This window comes from Acomys minous, assembly GCF_964271855.1.
Source record: "Acomys minous genome assembly, chromosome: 16".
NCBI lineage: Eukaryota > Metazoa > Chordata > Mammalia > Rodentia > Muridae > Acomys > Acomys minous.
The window spans coordinates 78,897,574-78,922,221 of NC_140498.1; the positions used below are offsets into that span (position 1 = coordinate 78,897,574).

General features: G+C 47.1%; 1 protein-coding gene across 4 annotated transcripts in view; it reads right to left on the reverse strand.

The window, feature by feature from the left end:
• CALN1 (calneuron 1) overlaps positions 1-24,648 on the reverse strand; it is a 516,312-nt gene that overhangs the window by 444,522 nt on the left and 47,142 nt on the right. Inside the window, exon 1 of one of the 4 annotated variants that reach the window (XM_084762579.1) lies at positions 7,743-8,417. The exons of the other annotated variants lie outside the window; for them this stretch is intronic. The gene's annotated coding sequence lies outside the window, so the exon portion shown is untranslated. Of the gene's footprint in view, positions 1-7,742; positions 8,418-24,648 lie in introns of those variants that run through there. 4 annotated transcript variants of the gene reach the window in all.

Below are 24,648 nucleotides of genomic sequence, written 5' to 3' on the forward strand. Positions count from 1 at the left end.
TATGATTTGTAATGTAAATATCTGACATGCAGGATATCTGATGTGTGACCCCTGTGAAAGGGGTTGAACACTCCCTTAGGAGTCGCTACCCACTAGCTGAGAACCACTGAGTTAGAGACTGTCTCAAGGGAATAAGTTGGGACTGACAGAGCACGATATCCAACATCCATCAGCTCACTCACACATGTGTACATGCAACATGTACGCACACACACTCTTAAGTATGGCATGACGCAGTCTAGCACCTCTCCATATATACCAGGGCTCTTAAAAACAACATAATCACAATAGCCAAGCTACGGAGCCAGTGAGATGCTCATCAACAGAGGAGTGGGCGAAGAGCATGTGATGCAAGTACACAGTTGGGGTTTTATTCAGCTGTGACGAAGACAGAAATGTTGTCACTTTCATGAAAAGGAAAAGTACGTTAGACTCAGCAAGGTAAGTGTTGTGTTTTCTCTTATTTGTGGAGCCTAGAGTTTATGAGGATGCATCGCACAATTGTTGTATAGGGTATAAAAGAAGAAGAGGGACCAAGGGAAGGAAGGATACTCAAGAGGGAGAAAATGGGAACAAGAGAAAAAGAAGAGGGTATAGGGACAAATAGGGTCCAAGCACGCGGTGTAGTGGGGGGGAGGGGAAGATGTGTTACAAAATCTGACACCGTGTGCAGTCACCACACACCAATTAAAAGCACAGCAAAGAGGGCCATCGAGACGGCTCGGGTGGTAAAGCTGAGTTCAATCCCAGGGACCCAGAAGATGGCAGGAGAGAGAGGGCTCCTGAAAGTGGTTCTCTGACTTCCACGCACACGTGGGGTACACAGGGTAAGTGGGTGCTTTAAAATAATGATGACTAACAAATAAAGGCAGTCACGTCACCGGCCTGTTTAAAATTTCCCAGAGCCTCCCCACAGCTCAGCATCACCGCCCCTCCCCCCACGCGAGATGACACTGTATACCCCATAAGCTCACCTCCTGCCCCCATTCACCCAATATCCTACCACCAAGACCTTTGCACTGGGGGCTCCCACCTGTTTCACGGCTCTTTTATTTTGTGGCTTCCTACAATCCCGGCAGCAGCGCAAACGCCTCCCCCAGGAAGACGTTTCTTACCCATCCAATCTCAAACAGCCCTTGCAACTCAGCGACATCCTGTTACTTATTTTATTTTATTTTTTTGTTTTTTAAAAAAAAACAAGAGTCCCTTTCTGCAGCCCATGCTGGCTGGGAACTTGTCACAGAGCCCAGGCTAAGCCCAAACTCACAGCAACCACTCTGCCTCAGCTTCCCAAGCACCGGGATAACGGACGTAGACTGTCACAACCTGTTTCAGTAATTTTATTTCTGTATTTTACCTTCTTCGTTGTGCCTTACACCTCCGGTGCGTGAGAGCACCGCCTCTGGCTGGTGAAAGCACAACATTCCCGGAGGTTGAAAGAGACTCTTTGTATTCACGGGTTGGATGAATGAAGGCGTCTCGGGTACCTGGATTTGTGGGGCATAAGACAGAGCAGCCTACTTTAGCTGGCCGCATTCACAACAGCAGAGATTCCCTAATGAGACGTTTTTTAAAATAGGTCACTACCTTCTCCCTCGCGGTCTAGGCCTAGCGGATAGCTCAAAGCCGTGTCTAGGGGAAAACTAACCAATTATGTGTTCCCAGTAAGACTTGAACGCTGCTTCTCCACCCTGTCACCTAAACTAGCCACCCACCCGCCACAGTTACCTTAGACCCTCCTCTGCCTCCTATGGCAAATGGAAATCAGCAGAGCTGGTGTGGTGGTGCACGCCTGGAAGCCGAGGGCTTGGGAGGTGGAGGCAGGAGGATTAGGAAGGAGCCATCACCCAACACATAGCTGAGTTTCAAGTCAGTCTGATCTACACAAGAGACGCCGTTTCAAAAGTAGAAAAAGATGGAGGAAAGGGGGGAGGGAGGGAGGAGCGTAGGGAGAAAGGGAAGGGGGGGGGAAGGAAAAAAGAAAATTGAAAAAAAGAAAAAATTGTTCCAGAACGTGACTTCTTATCCCCATGACCGTTGAGAAACTTACTCCTAGCCAAGCACTGCCATCCGACGTGGCCCCCAGGTGTCACACGTGAGGAACAATCACCCAGTCACCACCTGTGCAAAACAGACTGGCTGGGACTTCAGAGATGTCTGAATGTATAAAGCAATCACCAGGCAATTGGGCCCGAGTTCATATGTCCGGAACCCATGTAAATGTTTGATGGGCCGGACGGGCCACCCATAATTACAATACTTGGAAGACAGAGCCAGGAGACCCCTCTAGCAAACTGGCCAACTTGACTAGCCCACTCAGTGAGTTCTGGGTTCAATTGACAGACCCTACTTCAGTGAATACGATATAAAACCTTGAGGAAGACTCAAAAAAAAAAAAAATTCAGGGCCTCCACATGTCCCTGTGTGCATGCCCACCTATATACACACGTACACAGAAAATAATTTGCTTTCACACACCCAAATGCGCGAAGCCATGAATAGTTCTAGCTTCCGGGATCCCTTTGACTGCCCAGCTCCCATGAACGTCAAGCTAGCTCCCCAAGCCAGTTCCATCCTGAGAGTTCCTGTCAGCACTTGCAGGACAGGCTGACAACCTCTGAGCTCCGTACATACACCATGGTTCAAGCACCCAGGCACATGCAAAAGGAAGAAATAAACAGACAAATAAGACACGGGCTCAGCAATTAAGAACACCTACTGCTCTTGCAAGAGACCTGAGCTGGGACCCTAGCACCCTTGCCAGGTGGCTTGCAACCACCTGTATCTCCTGCTCTGGAGGGATTTGATACCTCTGGCAGGCACCTTAGTGTACCTGCGTTCATACGCATAAACCTCCAGATTGACACACGTGCATTTACATAATTTAAGATAATAATAAAAAAAATAACCAACAATAATCTTACCCCCCCCCCCAAAAATGAGAGCACTACAGTCTATGTATGTGAAACACAGATGCTCTTGTCTTTGTGTCAGTCTCACCCGGAGCCCCTCAGGCTCTCTGGTCCACAGCACCAGCAGTGCCACATCCAGTCCTCTAGTTTTTTCCCCCTTCTGAGACGCATCTCTGGGTACCACTAAAGCCTTACTAGAGAAGTGGGTCCTAACCAGACTCCTGCGTGTACCCAGCCCCTTTTCTGGTCCCTCAGCTCATCCCTTTAAGCTTACAAACTCCAAACCATGCCTTGCTCTCTAATACTGCATTTTGGCTTTAGAGGTTTGAGACAGGGTCTGGTATAGTCTGGGCTGGCCTCAAACTCACTACGCTGTTTAGGATGACCTTGAACTCCTGATTGTCCTGCCTCTGTCGCCACCTCCCTGAGTGCTGGGACTGTAATTGTGTGCCACCACACGCCATTTACGGAGTGCTGGAGATCTAACAGGGCTCTGAGTATGCCAGCCAAGTGCTGTACCAACTGAGCCGTATCCCCAGCCTATGTGGGATGCTTAACAATTAAAAAGATAAATCACTTTGAAAACCCCAGGTTAGAAGCAGCCACTGCATTTGGAGTCGTCTCCTTTCTGCCTGCACCGAGAAGCAGCCTCCACCGGAGCCTTTGATCCCGGAGCATGGCTCCATTGCTTGAGAGTCTGGGAGCATGGGGTCTTAAAAAAAACCCCTCAGATGACTGCTGGGTTGCAATCATGAGCAGAGATTACAGATTCTGACCACTGGCATCTTAAGCCTCGGGTGGCAAAGGGAGGCCACCCAACCTGCACCTGTGTGGAATGATCTATAATGATAAACAATGACGTGGGAGAGAAAGGGAGAGGGAGCAGAGGGAGGAAACCCAGAGGGGACAGAGAGGGAAGGAGAAAGGAGGGAGGAAGAAGGAAGAGGATGTGGCTCACTTGGTACCACATCTGCCAAGGATGCAGGAAGCCCTGGTTTGTGCATCTCCAGTTCTGCATCCATGGGACATGGGAGCACATGCCTACCATCCCAGCACTCAGGAGGCTGAAGCAGGAATGGCATAAGTTCAAGGCCAGCCTGACCTACAAGCGCCAATCTTGTCTAAAGAAAATAAAGGGGGGGGGGGACTGGGGAATGGGGGTTAAATATCTGAAGCTCACCATCAAAACTAGAATTGCCTCATTAGAACCACCTCCACCCCTTTGCCCCACCCCCACTGCAAACTATGCATGTCAGAACAGTAATGGGATGGCAAGCTCCCCACTGTGCACACCAGCCTCAAGAACCAGCTCACGGAGACACTTCCATGACAGTGACCCCGAAACACACTGGTTTTCCCCCAAGCACACGTGCTGTGCTAAAGCAATTTCTAACCTGGGTCTGGTAGCATGGGACCTGTAATTCCAAGCACTGGGCACCTGGAAGCAGAAAGATGAAGGGGTCAAAGTCCTCCTAAGCTACACAGAAGAGGAGAGATCAGCCTGGGCCACGTGAGACCGTGTCTCAAAGAAAATGAAGGGAGAGAGGGAGAAAGGGGAGGGGAGGTTCCTAAATTGGAACCCCGCCCTGCCTGGTATTCAAGCCCTCATCACATGCTCGGTGATGAGAAGATAAATGATAAATTCAGAAAGTAGCTGCTGGGCTGAGAAGACAGCTTCGCCGGTAAAGGGCTCGCTGCGCAAGCAAGAGCACGTGAGCTTGAGCCAGACATGGTGGCACACGCGTCCCCGGTCCCAGGAATGGGGAGACAGAGCCTGAAGTATCCCTGGACCTTCATAGCCAGCCGCAGATATTTAGCAAGCACTTGAGAACACATCACTCACACACACACACACACACACACACACACACACACACAGTATAATAATTATAATGTATTTTAAGAATTAAAAAAAAACAACAAGATGAACAACACATGATGGACATAGATAAGGTTGACCTCTGACCTCCACACATGCACACATGCTCACACTTGCACGCCCACGAGCAGGAATACAAAAAAGAACACAAAAAGGCACCCTCTGCCCTATCCCGTTCCCCACCCATGTCTACCACAGAGGAAGAGGGATCCAAAGGTTCCCCAACAAGACTTAACCATGATCTCTCTCAATGAAACTAACTCAATTAAATTATTTCTTTCTTTGTTGGTTCATCTGTTTTGAGGCAGAGTCTTGAGGCAAAGTCTAACTGACTCGGTCAATTAATTGGTTGCTTGCTTGCTTGCTTGATTTAGAGACAGTCTCACAACGTACCCAAATCTAGCCCTCAATCCCTCTGCCTCAGCATCCCAAGTGCTGGGGTTACCGCCCTTCACTGCCATTCTGAACTACTTACTTTCTTTCTACAAAGCCTCTACCCCATCATCTCAGTGAAGGCTGACTTGGTGACAATTGTCACTTTCAGGGGAGGGGAATCTGAGAAGAGGTGACGTTTTGGTGAACCACCCTAAAACAATTCTCAAAGGTACCCCAGCTGCTTCTGTTAAACCCCCACAAGCTCCAACAGGCTCCAAAACTGCCACCTTTCAGAAGCTACTCAGCTCATGAGCAGCCTTGGGCATCCGCCAGGACCCTACATACTGCACAGGGAAGCAGCCGTCTTTGTGACCTCAACACCCTGGGTGAACGCTAAACTAGGCACAGCAAGGGAGCTGTCTGCCCAGGAGAGGTCTAAAGAGGTCCCAAGACTTCAGCCAACCACCTCACAGTGCAGAATTAGCAAATAAAAACCAAGCATAGGAGGCGGGGCCAGTGAGAGAACATTCCTGGTATATGGATACACAGCACTGGGTTTCATCCCCAGCAATGCAAAAGAAAAAAGAAAAAAAGAAAAGAAAGAAAGAAAGAAAGAGCATCAGGGCTGGAGGGATGGCTCAGTGGTCAGAGCTGGAGGGATGGCTCAGTGGTCAGGGCTGGAGGGATGGCTCAGTGGTCAGGACTGGAGGGATGGCTCAATGGTCAGGGTGAGTACTTGCTGCTCTTCCAGAGAAGACCTGAGTTTGGTTCCCAGTGCTTGTGGCCAGGTGGCTCAAAAAACTGCACTGTGACTCCAGCTCCAGGGAGATCTCATGGCTCTAGGCTCCAACACAAACACACACACACACACACACACACACACACACACACACGCACACACACACCAAATAAATAAAAAACTAATAAATAACAATGATATAACACATTCTTATCATACCACTGCTGCCCACCTTGCAAGATGGATAGATAGATAGGCAGACAGACAGACAGACAGACAGACAGACAGGATGTTAAATCATCACCTCCAACATCCCTAAGGAAAGCTGGAGTGGTACTCTGTGGACAACGCGTCTTGCACCACCCTGAAGACAATTTCACACTAAACTGATTTACAAACCTTTACTAAGCTCGTTCTCTCTCTCTCTCTCTCTCTCTCTCTCTCTCTCTCTCTCTCTCTCTCCCCACCCACCCACCCCCGTGTGTGTGTGTGTGTGTGTGTGTGTGTGTGTGTGTGTGTGTAAAGTTGATCTTTGTGACTGGGAGACAGCTGTTAGATGCAGAACACGAGTCCCTCCACGTGCACCAGTGCTGTGGCACTGAGCACATGCACAGGGTTAAAACAGTGCCCATTCTTCCTATAGGTCTTGAGAACTCTGTAGGCCAGGCTGCACTGCAGAATGTACTTAGTACCACAATTTATCAGACTTCACGGCCACACACCACAGGCTCTCGGATGATGTTTGAAATCAGGAATGTCTCCTTTTTATGTTTAAAAAAAAAAAAAAAAAAAACCATAGTGTGGGACGACCTAGGGATGGCGCCCCAGTCTTGGCACCTAAGGAACTGCATGCAGGCACAGCTACCCCTAGAGCTAAGGATTGAGGCGCAAATGGGATCTCTCATAGGCTCCTCCTGCAAAGGAACAGCTTTGAGAAGAAATACCCGGGATGGGGGCCCGGAGGTGCACGTGGCCCGCACTGTGGAATCAAACCGCAGCGCAGGGTCCCAGTTTAGCACCACCTGCTCGTGGTTCCAAGGATCCCCGGGCCCTCCAGAGCCCTGAGGCCAGATTAGAACTACCTGCTGCTGCTGCCCAGGTGTCCTCAAGTCTGAGGAAGTTCACTCCCCGGAGCGCTGGTCTGGAGAGGCTGGGCACCCTGGCAAACCTGGCTTGCGCTAGAGAGGCAGAGTCTACCTCTGCCCTGGATCTGGATTAGTTCCAAAGCCTGCCATCCAGGGGTCCAGGTGGGGCTGCCTGTGGTGGCCTCTAGGGTCACCCTATACGCTGAAAGATTACCGATCCTGCCCAAGGGGGCGAGCATCAGGGGCGGGGAGATAGAGATGGAGTGAACCATACCCCCCCCACCTCCCCGGATATATCGCCATGACTCCAGCTTCCCGAAGACTAGTATGCCACGAAGGACTCCCACTTAGGCTGCGATGCAGATCGGATCCCCCCCCCCACACACACACACCCAGAGCTCCCTTTTCCCACAACCTGGGTGTCCCCGGGGAACGCGCAGCCCGGTGGCCACCGGTACCCAAGACTCCACGATCTGGCACAGTCCCGGAATTCCTACGAGTGAACCCAGGCCCTTCTGCGTCCCTCACCCACCTTAAGCATCAAGATAAATCAGGATGGCACGGATGACACCCTGGCCCCAAGAGGTGGGGTGCTTAGTGCGGGGCCAACAGGTCCGGAAGGTGCCTATAGGCAGCTCACCCGCCCACTACACGATAGGGTAGGGGAATGGGGGAAAGGGCCAGGAAGCATCAAGGGAGGCTAGGATGCAGGGAGGATGCAGAATGAAGACCCAGAAAAGAGCAGCACTTACCTCTCTTGGAGCCGGAGCTCCGCTGCCTAGCTGCCCAGGCACCTCCTCCGAGGCCCGCAGGGAGGGGGCGACCCGAAACCGAGCGCTCAGCCTGGCGCTCACACGCGTCCCCGCGCGGGCATCCTTCCCTCTGTGCCGCCGGCTCCCACGGCGTCCCCCACTCTGGTTGGGAGGCCGCTTTGCCCAACCCAACGGCACCCGGGAGCCCGGCGCGAGTCTTTTCCTTTCCCTTGAGTCTCTCTGCTGGGCTTTGCAGAGCCCGCGATGATCCAAGCTGCTCCTTTCTCCCCTGTCCTTGTCCTCGGCTCCCGTCTGGGAAAAACGTGCGCCCCGCACCCCCTGCACCGGCGCTCGCCTCTATCCCTCCCAAGCCCGCTGGCCGCGCGGGCTCAGCCCATGTGCGCGGCTGCCTCCTCGCTGCGCCTGGGAGCCCAGTGGCCGAAGCCCCGCCGGAGTTGCGCGCCCTAGAAACTCCATGCAGCTCTGGCCTCCTCCACAGTACCTCCTCGCTCCTCTCGAGAAAGAAGCCTAGCAGTCTCTAGCACAGAGATCCCCTTCCACTCTTGCCTTCTTCCCCTGAGCTAGGAGCCTGTTTGCTGGGCTGGCTTGGCCACCCCAGTCTCTTCTCGCTTTTCTCCCAGGATTGGGGAGCTCCCACCCCCACCCCCACCCCCAAAGCCTCTCCAATGGCTCCCTCCGTTTCCAGGCAGCAGCACAACCTGAGGAACGCCTCTGTGCGCGCGCACTCACACTCGCTTCCTTGCTCTCACTCGCTCACACACACACACACACACACATACACACATGCACGCTGCACACACAGGCAGACACGCGAAGAGCGAGCTGCAGCATAGCAGCCGTGCCCCCCCCTCCCCAAAGAAGCTGCCCACGTTCACTCTCGCCAATTGCTTCTTTCTCTCTATTAAATATCTCAACCTCAACCCAAAGCCAAGCACACCCACCCCCTACCTTAACTCCTTCTCTCCCGATTCCCACCAGTTACACCTGAGGCCCCAAAATCCATGGGGGAGGAGGACAGAAAGGCTGGTAGTCAAAACTAGGGTGAAAGCAAACTACTGTGAGCCGTCCCTTCACAATGTCTAAAAAGGGCATAAGCACACCCACCTGGCCTCTCATCCCGCGTCTATAGAGCCCCAGAACACGTGGCTGTCCCCACTTCTACCAAGGTCATAGTATAAGATTCCTTAAGAAAGAAACGGGTACCTTGACACAGGTGTGGTGCGGAAACTTCACAGACTTGTTTGCAGCCTTACCTGGAGCTGACTCCCCAAGTCTGTACCCAGACAGAATCCTGGCCTCCCTTGCCCCACACTCAAAGGGCAATGATTAGCTTCGAGTCACCGCTTAGTTTTCCTGGAGGCCATCTGGCTGCCATCCAAGTGTCCACCTTACTACCAAGGACCAAGTTGCGTCCCACTCTCCCGCCTCACCCCAAGCTCTCACAACCCCTTTCTGCTCCTACTAGGGTGAACCAAGAGAGAAACGAACCACTCACTCACCTGCTTGGCCCTAGCTAGTCTTTTTTTTTTTTTTTTCTGGTATCAGAGCTTCCATGGTCTTTACTCCCTACAGGGACCATGAATCCGGGCTCAACAGTCCACACTAACAGAATCAAGGAGTGGAGAAACCCTTGCTCCCATCAGGAACAAAATGGGGCGTGGGGGTCAGGGGGAGGGGAAGAGGAAGGGGGGGGGGAAATCATCCTTAGAACTTCATCCAAAAACCTCAGCCACCACTTCTCCCTTGCCTGGTCCTGCTGCCAAAGGAGTTTGGGCACCGACACTGGCAGCCAGTCACACAAGTTAATCAGGATCCCCTCTCTGTCTGTGCCTCCTGGCTTGTGGCCTGAGCTCCCAGGATTTGAGCGCCTGCAGCGCTGGCTGCTGGTAGCACACCTTTGACATTTTAGGGTTATCTTAGCCCGGTGGTATTATTATCTCTTCATGTCCCAGCTTTCCCTCCCGAATTGTCTCATAACCTCCTTGGGACACCAGGTGAGCTATGTGTGTTTGTTTCACAGATGCGTACAGAAGGGGTTTGCACAAAGAGTGATAAGCAAGCCAAGTATTCTGGGATGCACCTGGCATCTCAGCCCTGAGGAGGTGGAGGCAAGCTAATCAGGGAATGGGAGGTCAATCTGTGCTCCTAGTGGGTTTCCAGACCAGCTTGAGCTACTGTGTAAAATCCAGTCTCGGGGGCAAGTAGATGAACAGAGTGGAGGAAATTTCAGTATATATCTGGATAAGAACCGCATTTTCTGTGTGAGGGTGTATGGGGTGCGTATGTACATGTGGAGACTAGAAGACACCGTAGACGTCACTTCTCAGTTACCATCCACCTTGTTTTTCTTTTGAAACAGGGTCTCTCATTTTTACTTAAAGGCTATATACTCATTGGCCCAACCACTCCAGGAAGCCGTGCCTCCACCTCCCCAGCGCTGGCATTACAAGTGTGTACCCAACCGTACCCACCCGGTTTTATTTGCACAGGCTCCTGGCATTGAAGTCAGTTCCTCCTCTGCCTATGAACTCCTATGTATCTATTGTGAGAGCATCTCCCTATATAACCTGTCCTTGAAGGCCCCTGAAGTCACCATGCCTCATCTTCCTGGGTGCTAGGGTTGGCAGGTGTACGTCACCACTCCCAGCCGAAAGCTGTGTCTTCTAACACTCTGCAGCCCTTTTAAGAAATTAACTTCCAGTATGGAATGAGGACCTGCAAAACCTAGGGACAAGGCTCTACACATGGAGAGTTCCTGGGGATGCGGGTTGTGGGGAGTGGGGGGGGGGGGTGAAAAGTGAGCCACATGACCAGTGTGGGACACACCTGGCAGAAGTTCTCAGTCCATCCTCCCCCCCTGCCTGTAGGCAAGTTATTTGGTCTTTCTCAAGCTAGCTGTCCTCATCTGTAAAACAGGAACAATTCTGGCAACCAGCCCCTTTAAAAAAAGGGTCCTGGGATCACTCAGCTCCGAGCTCAAAGTAAGCTTCGACAAACACATGCCTTTGTAGCTGTTGTGAAAATCCTTACCCCAGACACATTTGTCCTCTCTTTAAAATGTTCCACTGACAAACAACCTCCCCCCACCCCCACCCCAGAATTTACCCAGTGATTTTATTGGGCTTACTTGGGAAGCACAAATGAGTAGTCACTGACAGGACTGTGGGTGACCCCAAAACATCCATAGCAGAGTCTTCACCCAGCTTGGGTGATGGCTTCCCCACAACCGCATAGATGGATATAGTCCCTAGCACAGTGGTCCTCAACCTTCCTAATGCTGCCACCCTTCAATACACACAGTTCCTCATGTTATGGTGACCCCCCCCCAACCATAAAATTATTTCCATTGCTACCTCATGACTGTGATTTCGCTACTGTTATGAATCGTAACGTAAATATTTTTTGAGGCAGAGGTTTGCTAAATAGGCTGTACCCCACGGGTTGAGAATGGCTGCTCTAGCACCTTTGAGGACATGGACAGAGAGAGAGAGAGACAGACAGACAGACAGACAGACACAGAGACAGAGAGAGTTAGGGCCAAATTGTATACAAATGGCTGGGAGGAGTGGTTGGGATCTCGGAAGACCTGGCCCTCCTTCTGGGAGGAGCACCAACCAGTTAGTAAGCACACTCTTACCTCCAGACAACTGATGTGACTAAGGTGGCAGCTGTTGCGCTCAAGAGCTTACGTTTTACAAGGCGTTAACACACGTCAAAGGCATGACCTGGAGGCAAGGAAGACTCAAGGGCCTGTCTCTTCTGTATGCAAAGGCATCAGGAACTGAAGGAAAGTAACAGACTTCGGGGATCATGGTGAGGGTAGCATTTCTCACTGTCCTCACCAATTGCAGCTACTGAAAGAGTTCCAAGTTAAGGGAGGGCCGCAGGACATGACACTAGCTGAACTTTTATTGTATAAACAGAAAGCACAATAAATGTGTAACGTGCACTCACACTTTCTAGTTAAATGGGGTCTGGGGATTTAGCTAAACATCAGAGCCTAGAATCGCCCAGTGAGGAGCTCAGGACGTAACTTGATGGTGGAGCGCTTGCCTCACATGCACAGGTCCTGGGCTCCATCCTCAGTACCACAAAGAGATGTTTAGCTAGTTCCAGAATGGAGGCTAAAGTCAGCAGAGAACAAAACGCATGGCAAGGACTTCCTTCCATCACACATTTGTAGCCGCTGTTAGCATGACGCGTTGTCCCCAATCTAGGAAAATACAGCCCTGGAGGAGACAGCAACTTCCATCCTCTGCCTGGCTTTGGGACTTTTGTGACAGACACACATGAGGCCCCGGGACAATTGCAGCCTCACTAGAAGTTATCGGTTTTTCTGCAGTGACCAGGCCATTCTACTTCTCCGTCTTCTTTTCTTTTGATGTTCCTGCTTCTGTTTGACCATTAATTGACAGACCTACATCCAGTACTCCATGCAATCAGAAGCAGAAAGTGAAGAAGGATGCTCTAAACAAAAGTAGCTGGATTTTTTTTTTCGAGACAGGGTTTCTCTGTGTAGCCCTGGCTGTCCTGGACTCACTTTATAGACCAGGCTGGCCTCGAACTCACAGTGATCCACCTGCCTCTGCCTCCCAGGTGCTGGGATTAAAGGCATGCGCCACCACCACCCGGCTGGATTTTTTTTTTTTCTAAAGAAGAATTGAACCATAAAAATGGCTCAACAGATAAAGGCATTTTGGGCCAAGTCTGATGATCTGTATCATCTCCAAGGGGTGAATAATAAAAATTTTTTTAAAAAATCTGACTCCTAGCCACGTGGAGTAGTACACACCCTTAATCCCAGCACTCAGGAGGCTGAGGCAGGCAGATCACTGTGAGTTCAAGGCCAGTCTGGTCTACAAAAGTGAGTCCAGGACAGCCAGGACTACATGTCTCAGGGGAAAAAAAAAATCTGGCTTCTGAAAGTTTATGTCCTGGCACAAACTTGAGTAAAGATGCTGCCTGCAGTGATGTGAGAAATAACAACAATCTCAGTGTCAGGTCCAAACTTTGGCTCCTCTTTTGCCCTCACTTTCTTTGTCTTCATCTTTCGCCCTCCCCCGCCCCTCTGCTCTGCTCCTGCTTCTCTCATGCCCAGATCCAGTCTGCTCAGACTTTTGAAGATGCCTCTGGCTGTGCTCTCCCTCATATCCACAATGAAAATCGTCTCCCTAACCGTATCATGGAACAGTCATATTGTCAATGTATACACTAAGGAAGTCATCGACCTGGCATCCCAAGAAGAAAACAGAAAAGTAAGTTTTTCTAGACGCTTATGATAGTGTGTGTGTGTGTGTGTGTGTCTGTGTGTGTATGTGTGAGTGTGTGTGTCTGTGTGTGTGAGTGTGTGTGTCTGTGTGTGTGAGTGTGTGTGTGTGTGTCTGTGTGTATGTGTGTGTGAGTGTGTGTGTGAGTGTGTGTGTGTGTGAGTGTGTGTGTGTGTGAGTGTATGTGTGTGTGAGTGTGTGTGTGTGTGAGTGTGTGTGTGAGTGTGTGTGTGTGAGTGTGTGTGTGTGTGTGTGTGTGTGTGTGTGTGCGTGTGTTGTAGGAGATTAATTAAAGAAACTATTCTGGAGCTGGAAAGGTGGCTCAGTGGGTAAAGTGCCTACTGTGCAATTGTGAGGGCCTGAGTTCAGATTCCCAGAACCTATGTAGCACACGTCTCTAATCTCTATACGACTCCTATCATGAGACAGGAGAGGAACACAAGAGATTTCCTGGATGCTCATAGGCCAGCTAGCCCAGTGAACACGGCAGCTAGCCACAGAAGGCGGGCCCTGTCTCAGAAAAAGGTGGAAGGCCAGGAACTCTGGCCTCCACACCACACACACACACACACACACACACACACACACACACACACGAATACAGTGCCAAATTTTTTAATTTGGTTGGTTTCTGTCCAGTTTTCATTTGGATTTTTTAAAAAAGACTTATTTCAGCCAGGCACAGTGGCACATGCCTTTAATTTCAGCACACAGGCACTTGGGAGGCAGAGGCAGGTGGATCACTGTGAGTTTGAGGCCAGCCTGGTCTACAAAGTGAGTCTAGGACAGCCAAGGCTACACAGAGAAACCCTGTCTCAAACCCCCCCCAAAAAAAACTTATTTCATTTATGTATATGTGTGTGAGTGCCTGAGGAGACCAAAAGATGGGGTGTCTGGTCCCCTGGAGCTGGAGTTACAGACTGTTGTGAACCACCCAGTGTGGGTGCTGGGAACAGAACTCAGGTTCTGTGCAAAAGCAGCAAACGCTTTTAACTGCTGAGTCATCTCTCCAGCCCCACTACGGTTTTGTTCCTCCTAATTTAGGGGCTTTGCTTGCCAATGCCACAGGGTGGATATGGAGGTCAGAAGACGACTTGCAGGAGCTGGTGCCAGGGACTGAATTCATGTCAACAGGCTTGGTTGTAAAAGCCTTTCCTACTGAGCTATCTTACGGGTCTGGCTTCATTTTTTTTTTTCCTAATGAGAAAACGCGCAGCACTGATCTATTTCCAGGGCAGTAAGTGTGCAGTATAGAAAGTACAGCACACTCGCTGCTTTACAAACAACTGAGATTACTCTGTGAGAAGATGGTTAATGAAAGGACTATATTGGCTCAAATGCTGGTAATTCTTTTAACTTCCAAAAGAAAGAAAGAAAGAAAGAAAGAAAGAAAGAAAGAAAGAAAGAAAGAAAGAAAAGCTATATACAGCAGGGGTCCTAGCACATGCCTGGAATCCCAGGGCTTCGGAGGCTGAGGCAGGAAGATTGCTAGTTGAGATCAACATGGGCTATACAGCAAGACCTTGTGTCCGAAAATAAAAAGATGAAGTGGAGGAGGGAGAGCGAGGAGAAGGAGGAGGAGGATGAGGGGAGGAGCACAATCCTACCGTGTAGTAAGACTGCATGAACTCCCTTTCCTCCTGCGTCAACCACCCAAGTGCTGGGGTACAGGCACACGCCACCACTTGCAGATAGAAACGTTTTGGGGAAGTGCATCTGGAAGCCCCCATCCATGTTCATATGGCAAAGACTGTTTCCCTCTCCCACAGCTGGAGCTCTGTGTTACAGCCTCATACCAGCACGCCTGGCGCTGTATTAATTTCAGTAGAATAATACATTCATACATCCAGCTTTCTCCAGCTCAGTAACCTCTTAAAAAGGGAAACAGACTCCGTCAATCCAACGTGACATAGTGATTGCATGTGTGTGTTTGTATGCGTGTGTTATATAGGTACATGTATGTTCTCGGGCATGAGCCCATGTGTGTGCCAATAAAGACCAGTGGAAGACATCAGGTCCCCTCATCTCTCTCTCTCCCTCTCCCTATTCCGTTGAGGTAGAGCAACTCCCTGAGCCTGGGCGTCCTGAGTTTTTTGGTTTTTTGTTTTTTGTTTTTTTGTTTTTTGTTTTTTTGTTTTTTTGCTCAGGCAAGGCAAGCCCGAAAGACCCTTCTATCAACACAGCCTTCCATCCTGGGGTTTCGTGAGCACTTGGGACCATGCCTGGCTTGTTGCCTAGGTGCTGAGATCTGAACCCGGTGGGCATTACAGCTCACTAAGCCATCTCTCCAGCCCCCCTCTCCATACTGATTCTAAAAAGCATCTTCTATGGCCACTGAGATGGCTCAGTGGGTAAAGGTGCTTGCCATGCAAACCTGGTGACCTGGAGTTCTAGAAAAGGTAGATTAAGAGAACCAACTACACACACACACACACACACACACACACACACACACACACATGCATCATGGCATGAGTACATACATGTTGCAAACACTTAACAGCAATAACATTTTAAATTTCAAAAACTTCTTGTTTTGGTTTTTGGAGACAGGGTTTCTCTGTGTAGCCTTGGCTGTCCTGGACTTGCTTTGTAGATCAGGCTGGCCTCGAACTCACAAAGATCCCCCTGCCTCTGCCTCCCGAGTGCTGGGGTTAAATGCCTGTGCCTCTAAGCGTGGCTTTTAAAAAACATTTTTTAAAGGAAGGAAATAGGGACAATAGGTATTTTGTGGAGGAAGGCATTTTGCTTTTGATGTGGTGGATTTTTGTGTACGTTTGTTTTTTGCTTTTGCATGCAGAGGAATTCAGCAAATTAATGCACAGGAAATAACAGAAGTGTAGAATCATTATTTTTCAACCTCAAAAAATAGTGGTTGACCTATGCAAGAATTATCCGTGGTTGCTAACATCATGAGGTAAGAGGTGACCTACTGGCTATCTATTTACTTAAAGTTCTCCACTGAAAAATTTGTCTTTACAATTTTTTTTAGTGGTTTGGAATGAAAAGCTAAGACAGAGAGGGAGAGAAAAAGAGAGAATAGGCAAAAATAAAGTATTTGTGTATATGTCCCCCCCAATAGCAAATGCACAAGTATCAAAAAATAAAAATAATTTTTAAAAAATGGTGATGGGGCTGTTGAGATGGTTAATTGGTTACAAGCACTTGCTACTATTCCAGGACCTGAGTTCAGAGCCCACCCTCTCGTGTAGTGTGGCTCACAACTGCCTGTGATTCCAGCACCTGAGGAATCCAGCACTCTCTTCTCGTCTCTAAGGGTACTGCAACTGCACTTACACATACACATGTACACACACACACACACACACACACACACACACACACACACACACAATTAATTAAATCTAAAGTAAATCTTTAAGACACGCAGGTACCGTCTGGTCCTTTATAGAGCGGTGTACCTGCCTCAGAAGTTGGTAAAAGATGCCTGGCAAACAGATGCGCTACTTTTCCATTACTGTAGCAAATACCCGGGATATAGCAAGTTTAAAAGCTCATGCTTTGGCTCAGTTTTCAAGGTTTGTTTCTATGACTTATTGTCCCTGTTGCCTTAGGTTTGTGCCAAGCCGTTTTGTCATGATGGCTAAAGACACCCGCTTACCTCATAGCCAAGTGTGGAAAAGAGTAAGAGATGGGGCTGGGGGTGTAGCTCAGTGGGTAGCGCACTTACCTACTGTGAATGAAGCCCAGGTACCATCCCCAGCATCATATAAAACAGGAATGATTACGTGGGCCTGTAATTCCAGCACTTAGGAGGAAGAAGCAAGAAGGTCCAGAGTTCAAGGTCACCCTTAGCTGCATAGTAAGTTCAAGGCCATTCTGGTATACATAAGACCCTGTCTCAAAAGAAAAAGAAAAAGAAACAGAAGCTGGGAGCTGGAGAGGGGGCTCAGCGTGCAAGAGCACTTGCTAAGCAAGCATAAGGACCTGAGTTCGAATCCCAGCACCTATATAAAAAGCCAGTTGTGACCTCAAGTCTCCTATAATCAGCTCTGGGCAGGAGAGGAAGAAAGAAGAGGTTGGCTGGGGCTTGCTGGCCATCAGACTAGCTCCAGGTTCAGAGAGAGCTTCTGTCTCAAAGACATAAGGCAAAGAGTGATTGAGTAAGATACTCAATGCCCTCCGCTGACTTCCATGCATAACCTCCCCCAATGTACACATATACCATCCACATATATATACTATATGCATGTGCTCCCACGCGCGCGCGCACACACACACACACACACACACACACACACACACACAGGGACAGTCAACTAAGGAAAAGGGAGAAGAGAAACAAGCAGAGAAAGTCAGGCAGGCCTGGGCATGGTGGGATGCGCCTGTGATCCTGGCACTTGGAAGGAGACTAGGCTAGGCGAATCACTGAGAATCTGAGGACAGCCTGGGCTACGTAGAGAAACCCTGTCTGGGGAAAAACAAAAAACAAAAAACAAAAAAACAAAAAAAAAATGTTGGGCAAAGATAAAGCATCTTTGTTTCTCGAAGGAAAAAAAGTTCAATAGAAAGTATTGCATTTCAAGTGGTTTAACTAAAAAGTAAGTTTAAACGTGTAAAACTATAAATTGACTCTATACCTCAAGTAGAAGAAGGATGTGCACACGTCATACATTGCAATTCACCAAGGAGGAGAAAAACAGATGCATGAGACCGTCTGATTTCAAAACACAGACAGACAGATGCAAAGCTCGCTTTTAAAAAGAACCACATACCAGGCTGGGGTTTACACTTAACAGATGCCACAACTGGACTAAAGCAGCTGACGGCAACTGCTCGCTGGTGGGGAAGCTGGCTCGATGCTGCTGAAGGGAGCCTCCCATAGGCGCCATGGTGCCCACCTGTCATCCAGCACACAGGAGGCTGAGGCACAGTGATACTGAGTAGGAGGAAGGCCTGGGCCACACAGCAAGTTCATAGATAGTACCAGCTAGAGAGCGGGACCCTGTCTCAAAAAACACCGCACATAATCCGTTATTGCTTAATTAGTCAGTTAATGAATTGGATAATTGGTCAGTTAATTAATTAATTACCTGTTAGTTGATTGGTTAATTAACTAGTCACTTTGTGATTAATTAGCTAACTGACTGATCGGTTGTTAATTAAAAGTTGGAAAACTATTCGCAACACATTGTTACTAATCAGAATGCACTCATCTTTACATTCAGAGGTTTGTCTCATAAGAATGCATTTTATGGGGCAGGTGAGATGGCTCAGTGCATAACGGTGATTGCCCACCAAGCCGGACAACAGGAGTTCAATCCTGGAACCCACAGAGTGGAAGGAGAAAAGTGACTTCTGCAAGTTGTTTTGCGACCGCTTACACACATGCACACACTTGCACAGACAGACAAGACACACACACACACACACACACGCACTCACACAATGTAATTACATATTATATATATTTTATATTTCTAATTATAATTTTAATGTGTACAATTAGATATCATATACATAGATTTTTTTCAGAACACATCTAGAGCTAGAGGGAAGGCTCAGCAATTAAGAGCATTTGCCACTCTTGCAAAAGACCCTAGTCCAAGGCCCAGCACCCAAGACAGGTGATCCACAACTTCCTATGACTCTAGTGCCAAAGGATCTGGGACCCTCTGCTAGCCTTATCAGGCACTGTATTCGTGTGTGTGTGTGTGTGTGTGTGTGTGTGTGTGTGTGTGTGTGTGTGTGCACATAAATAAAAACGTAAAATAAAAAAAGGTTTGAGGTACATATGTATCTGCACAAAAATGTTCGTGCAAATGTTGTGATTTCTGAAAGAATAAAATAACAGCATAATCAAATATACTTCCTACTAAAGTTTTCTTCTCAAAGAATTGTTCCAATTAATAACATGGTTGAAAATAATGAGAGAGGTGTAGAGGTTCTAAACAAGTTAACTAAAAAGGCCTTTCAGGTGGTGTTAAGTGTACAGGCGGCCTCCGACTTGGTGCCTCAATGCCTAACCTTCCACTTCACAGTTTTTCAGTTTTATAATGGTGTGTGTGCACACCCATGCTACAAGCTGATTTTTCACTTTCAATATAGTACTCAGTAACTTCCAGGTGAGACCCTGCACTTTGTTATAAAACAGGATTTGTGTTAGATTACGCTGAGCAACAGTCTGCCGTGCGTGCTCTGAACACAGTCAAGATAAGTAAGCCAGGTGAGGCTGCGATGTCCCATAGGTTAGGAGAAGTACAGCTTCTGATTATAATATTCCCAGGGCGTGGTGGGTTTATTAGGATGTACAATTGGTCGGCTCCAACTGTCAACTTTACGCAATTTAGAATCATCTGGGAAGAGAATATTGATTAGTGTTTGTTCTGGATAAGACTAACCCGTGGGCACGTCTGAAGAGATTGTCTAAATTGGGTTAATGGCAATGGAAACACTCTTCCTAAAAGTGGGCACCGCCATTCCCTAGGCAGAGGATCCTAGCGTGTACAGGTCAAGGGCAAGCTGCCTGCAGACAACCCTGCATTCACCGAGTGCCCCCTGCTCTTGAGCGGATGTGACTCGTTGCTTCAAACTCCTTACCTTCCCCACCATGACGGACTGTAAGTTGGAACCGTGAGCCAAATAAACTCTCGCCTAAGTTGCTTTTGGCCAGGTTACTCTATCACAACGATAAAAATAAAACTAGGACAGGAAGTAAGACATAAGTCAAAGAGCACCTGTCATCCCGTGGCATGGAAGCTATTCGGTTTATATGCTTCCATTTACACGCAAAAATAAAACAATTCTAGAACTTTAACTCAGCTTTAGCCGTGACATTCCATGGGCTGAAGAACTGGGGAATTTGGGGGGCGGGGCGGGTTCGCATATAAACATTTTCAGTCTGGCTACATCTTTATGCAATAAAGCATTTGTCTGGTTTTTTTGTTTTGTTTTGTTTTGTTTTGTTTGTTTGTTGTTTGTTTGTTTTGTTTTGTTTTGTTTGTCCTAGGCTTAGTTTTAGTTTAGTTTAGGAAGTGTGGGGGTGAGGAGAAGGTGAGGCTGAAGAGATGAGCCAGCAGCTAAAAGCACTTGCTTGCTCTTGCTAACACCTATGTTGGGGTGCCCACAACCTCCAGTAACCACAGTTCCAGGGATGCTAACTCCCTCTTCTGGACTCTGGGGAAACTGTGTTTGTAGTGCACATAGAGACAAATACACACACACACACACACACACACACACACACACACACACACACACACACATTTTTCAATTAATTGGTTCTTTTTAAGGGAAAAGGCCAGAGTTGGCCCTCCCCTCTCTGCTTCTTGGTCTGCTCCGATGGGCCCATCACCATGAACTCTGCCATATCTTCCCAACCGTAATAGCCTTTCTCTGTATAGCCTTGGCTATCCTGGACTCCCTTTGTAGACCAGGCTGGCCTCAAACTCACAGAGATCCACCTGCCTCTCCCTCCCCCAGGTGCTGGGATTACAGGCATGCGCCATTGCACCCGGCTCAAAAATAAATCTTTCCTTGAGGTTTTTTGTGTAAGATGTTTGTCATATCAATGACCAAAGTAACTAATACGCAATGTAAAGGAACAACTGATGGAATAAAAACTGTATCTAAAAGCTCAGTAGAGCTTCCTGGCTACTGGGCAGCATTGCATGCTGGGATAGTAAGATGCCCTGATGCCATCGGAATAGGGAAAGTCTATTCACAACCCTCCTAGTCCTTGCCCTCAGATCTCACTTAATGTCATCATTCCTAAATTGCACCCTAATGTCTTGCTTTCATTCCTGTTGGTGTGACAAAAATAAAGACAAAAGGCCATTTAAGGGAGAAAGGGATTCTCCCTAATGGAGAAAGAAATTCAGCTTACAATTTCAGATTACAATCCACTGTAACTGAGATGTCATGGCGGCAGGATCTTGAAGCAGCCGGTTCTATCACGTCCACAGTCAAGACCAGAGAGAATCGAATGCGCCCATGCTACCTGCTTATTATTTATTGCTCAGCTAGCTTTTTTTTTTTTTAATCTTTTCAGAAAAACACAATTAGTATTCTTGCCTAGGGACTGGTGCCACCCACAGTGGGCTAGGTTTTCCCACATCAATTAATTATCAATTAGGTCTTCCAGAAACATGCCCATAGGTCAACCTGATAAAGACCTGTCCTCAATTAAGACTTTATTGACTCACTTAAGCCAAGTGATTCTAGGTTGTGTCAAGTTGACAGTTTAAAACTACCCGTTGGACCTGTGGCCAAAGCACAGAGGGTTCCTGAGTTCTGTGAGTCACTATAGCAAATTACTGACTTTGAGGGCATCATCGGAAAAAAAAAAACAAATTTATATCAAGCCTGTCAACCATGTGAGTGGCCTGAGAATCTTAACTTGATGTCCTGTATTTGAAGGAATTATGTTAATGATTCTGTTTGAATTGAATCACGGCACACTAGTTAGGGCCAAAACAGAACAGCAATCACTTAACTTCTTTTGAGGTAGACATAGTAATTTTTAGTAAAAGAATAGATAATGTAGACCACTTCACATAACAAGATGATGAAATGTACGATGTAAACATCAGGCAAAATATAGTTCAAGGTAAGAGTTATTAAACAGGACAGAGAGTCATTTAGTCTGGGCAACCAACCATGAAGATTTCTAGAAGGTGCCATTCTGCAACAAATAACCTAACAAGAAATCAATTGGAATACTATTAGGAATCATATGGGAACTCACTTAAATACCAAGTTACAAAAATATGTATGCACCAAAATCAATGCCTTTCTCCCCTATGAAAATAACAAGGTATAAAATATAATGGGAGCCAAGGTAATTTTTTTCATTTGCAATAGGAATAAAATGTTCAGTCTATATAGAGAGAAATTTAAAACTCTCTTAAGATACATAAAAGGAGCCTCGAATGAAAGAAGTTTAACAAAGAACTGTACCTTGTTGCTAATATTTTTTAAGACAACAGCAGAGCCTCCTAAATTAACTTCAAAGTGATCACAATTGAAGTCCCACTGAGATTCTGTTATGGTCCATGCCAGCTGTCAACTTGATGAGACCTAGAGCCACCTGAAAGGTGAACCTCAGGCACATCTATGAGAGATGATCTTGATTAAGTTAACTGAGATGGGGAGATGCACACTGATTAGGCAGCATGCCCCACGGTCTGGTCCTGGACTGAATAAAATGGAGAAAAGATGAACTGAGTGAAAGAGCATTCATCTCTCTGCTTTCTGACTGCAGATGCATCATGACCAGCTGCCATGCCTTCTCCACCATGATGGACTGTGCACCCTTGAACTGTAAGCCATAATCAAACCTTCTTTCCTTCCTTAAGTTGTTTTGTCGGATGTTTTATAATGGCAATAAAAGAAACTAAAACTTTTTTTTTTAGAATCAGATCAAAAGGTTCTAGAAGTTACCTGCAAGATTCAATATTTATGATGATGCAAAATAATAAGGTAGAAGAATGAGCTTTAGTTAGCATTAAATATACATTAATTCAATGGCAGTTAAAACTATGGATCTACCTACAACTATCATAGCATTTCAGGAAAAGAAATAAAAAAATACTTAGGATTTATTAGCTTGTTCTTTTGTAATGCAATCTCAAAAGGGAAGCGCTCTCTCTCTCGCTCTCTCTCTCTCTCTCTCTCTCCCTCTCTGTAATTCCAGCACTAAAAAGAAAATGAAGGCGAAAGGATCAGAAATTTAAAGTCATCCTCTGCTACAGAGCTAGTTTGAAGCCAGACAGATTATATAAGATCCTGTCTCAAACAAACAAAACACCAATGAGAAAAAAATCAACATAATAACTGGCAAAATATATAAAATAAGAAGTAAATTTCTTTTTAAAATAACCAATAATCAACAAACGATTACTATAAGATATTAAGATGACCCATTAGGTTGACATGCTTTAAAACCATAAAGAAAATCCACTCTGAGACTATATGGATATGTACCCTCTTACACAATAATGTCCAAATGTATATCATCATTTCAAAAAAAGAAAGTAAATTATGTACATGTATTACTTATATCATTGTGACAAAACAGGTGTCAAAAGAACCGTAAAGAAAATGGTTGATCTTTGGCTCACACAGTTCAAGGAACAGTCAATCATGGCAGATGAGGTGGCTGGTCACATTGCCACCACAGTCAGGAAACAGAGAGAGAGATGAATGATGGTGCTCAGCAGACTCCTCCGTTTTCATTCAGTCCAAGCCCCCAGCCCATGGGATGCTGCCATCCACATTCTAAGTGGGTCCCCACTCCTCCATTAATTCTACCTAGAAACATCTTTACAGTCATGCCCAGGATGTGCCTCCTAGATGATTCCAAATCCCATCAAGTTGACAATCAAGATTTACCACCGCTGTGCATTAATAGTTTAAATGTCTATTAAATCTAGCAATTCCAATTCAACATGTATCATAGGACCAGTAAGATGGCTCAGCAGGAAAAGGCCATTGTCACCAAGCCTGACGACCTGAGTCCCAACCTGAGTCCCAGAACTGACTCTCACAAGTTGTAACACACACATGCACACATGCACACATGCACACACGCACACACACACACTCACATATATAACAAAAATCTAATTATCACAAATAACAGTATATTATTGAACAAAGGCATGATTATAATGATGATAAATGTAGAATATGGTAGTTTTATCTTAGTGAAAACTCAGCAATAGAACTGACCATTGGTAAGTGACTGGATCAGTAAAATATAGGTACCACTGGGAAGACAGCTCAGTCAATACGACGCTTGCCTTGCAAGCAACAAGACCTGAATTTAACCACCAGAACTCACATAAAAATGGCAAGCATGGTTGTATGCATTTGTAATCCAGAGAGACAGGCACAGAAGGCTCCTTGGGGCTTACTGGCCAGGCATCTAAGCCTAATAAGTAAGCCCCAGGCCATTGAAGGCCATGTCTCAAAAAAGATAGATGCCTCTGATAAGGATGATACCCAAGGTTGTCCTCTGGCTTCTCTGTGTGTACGTGCACATACATGAAACTTGCACATGAGCACAAACACACAAGCATAAATAAAGTAAATTAAAATAAACGGTCAGAGGGGTCACATCGGAAAATAGCTGACTCATTTAAGTATTGAATCAAGTTACAACTGTGCATCTGGTCAAGAACTCGTGGCTAAGGAACTTGTAAGCCACCGGGGCCAACTTACTAGTATTATTTTACAAAATGGATATAGAATCAAACTGCCTCCTGAATACTTCATCTTTATCCCCCTTGAATAATGCATCTCTCCGCCCTCAACAGAGAAGCTTGTGTTTGCCATGGAAGGTAGGTAATGCAAGACACTGGGCAACTGGTAAAAGTGTAGCGAGTAAGTGACTGTTGAGTTCTCATTCATACTGAGATGTGTATCTCACGTACCCCAAGACTCAAGGGCCATCAGAGAAGACTGTAAGAGCCAAAGATTGTCTGGGGTGGGGTCTGACACGAAATGGCATCTTCTGGGCATGACACAGTCACTACACTCATGAACTAAGAGCAGCTGTGGTTGCCTTCACAAGTCTTGTACAAGATCAAGTGTGTCAGCATTCTAGCGTGGAAGGGGTGGGGCTTACAAGCCCCTCCCCCTAACTGAGGTCTTAT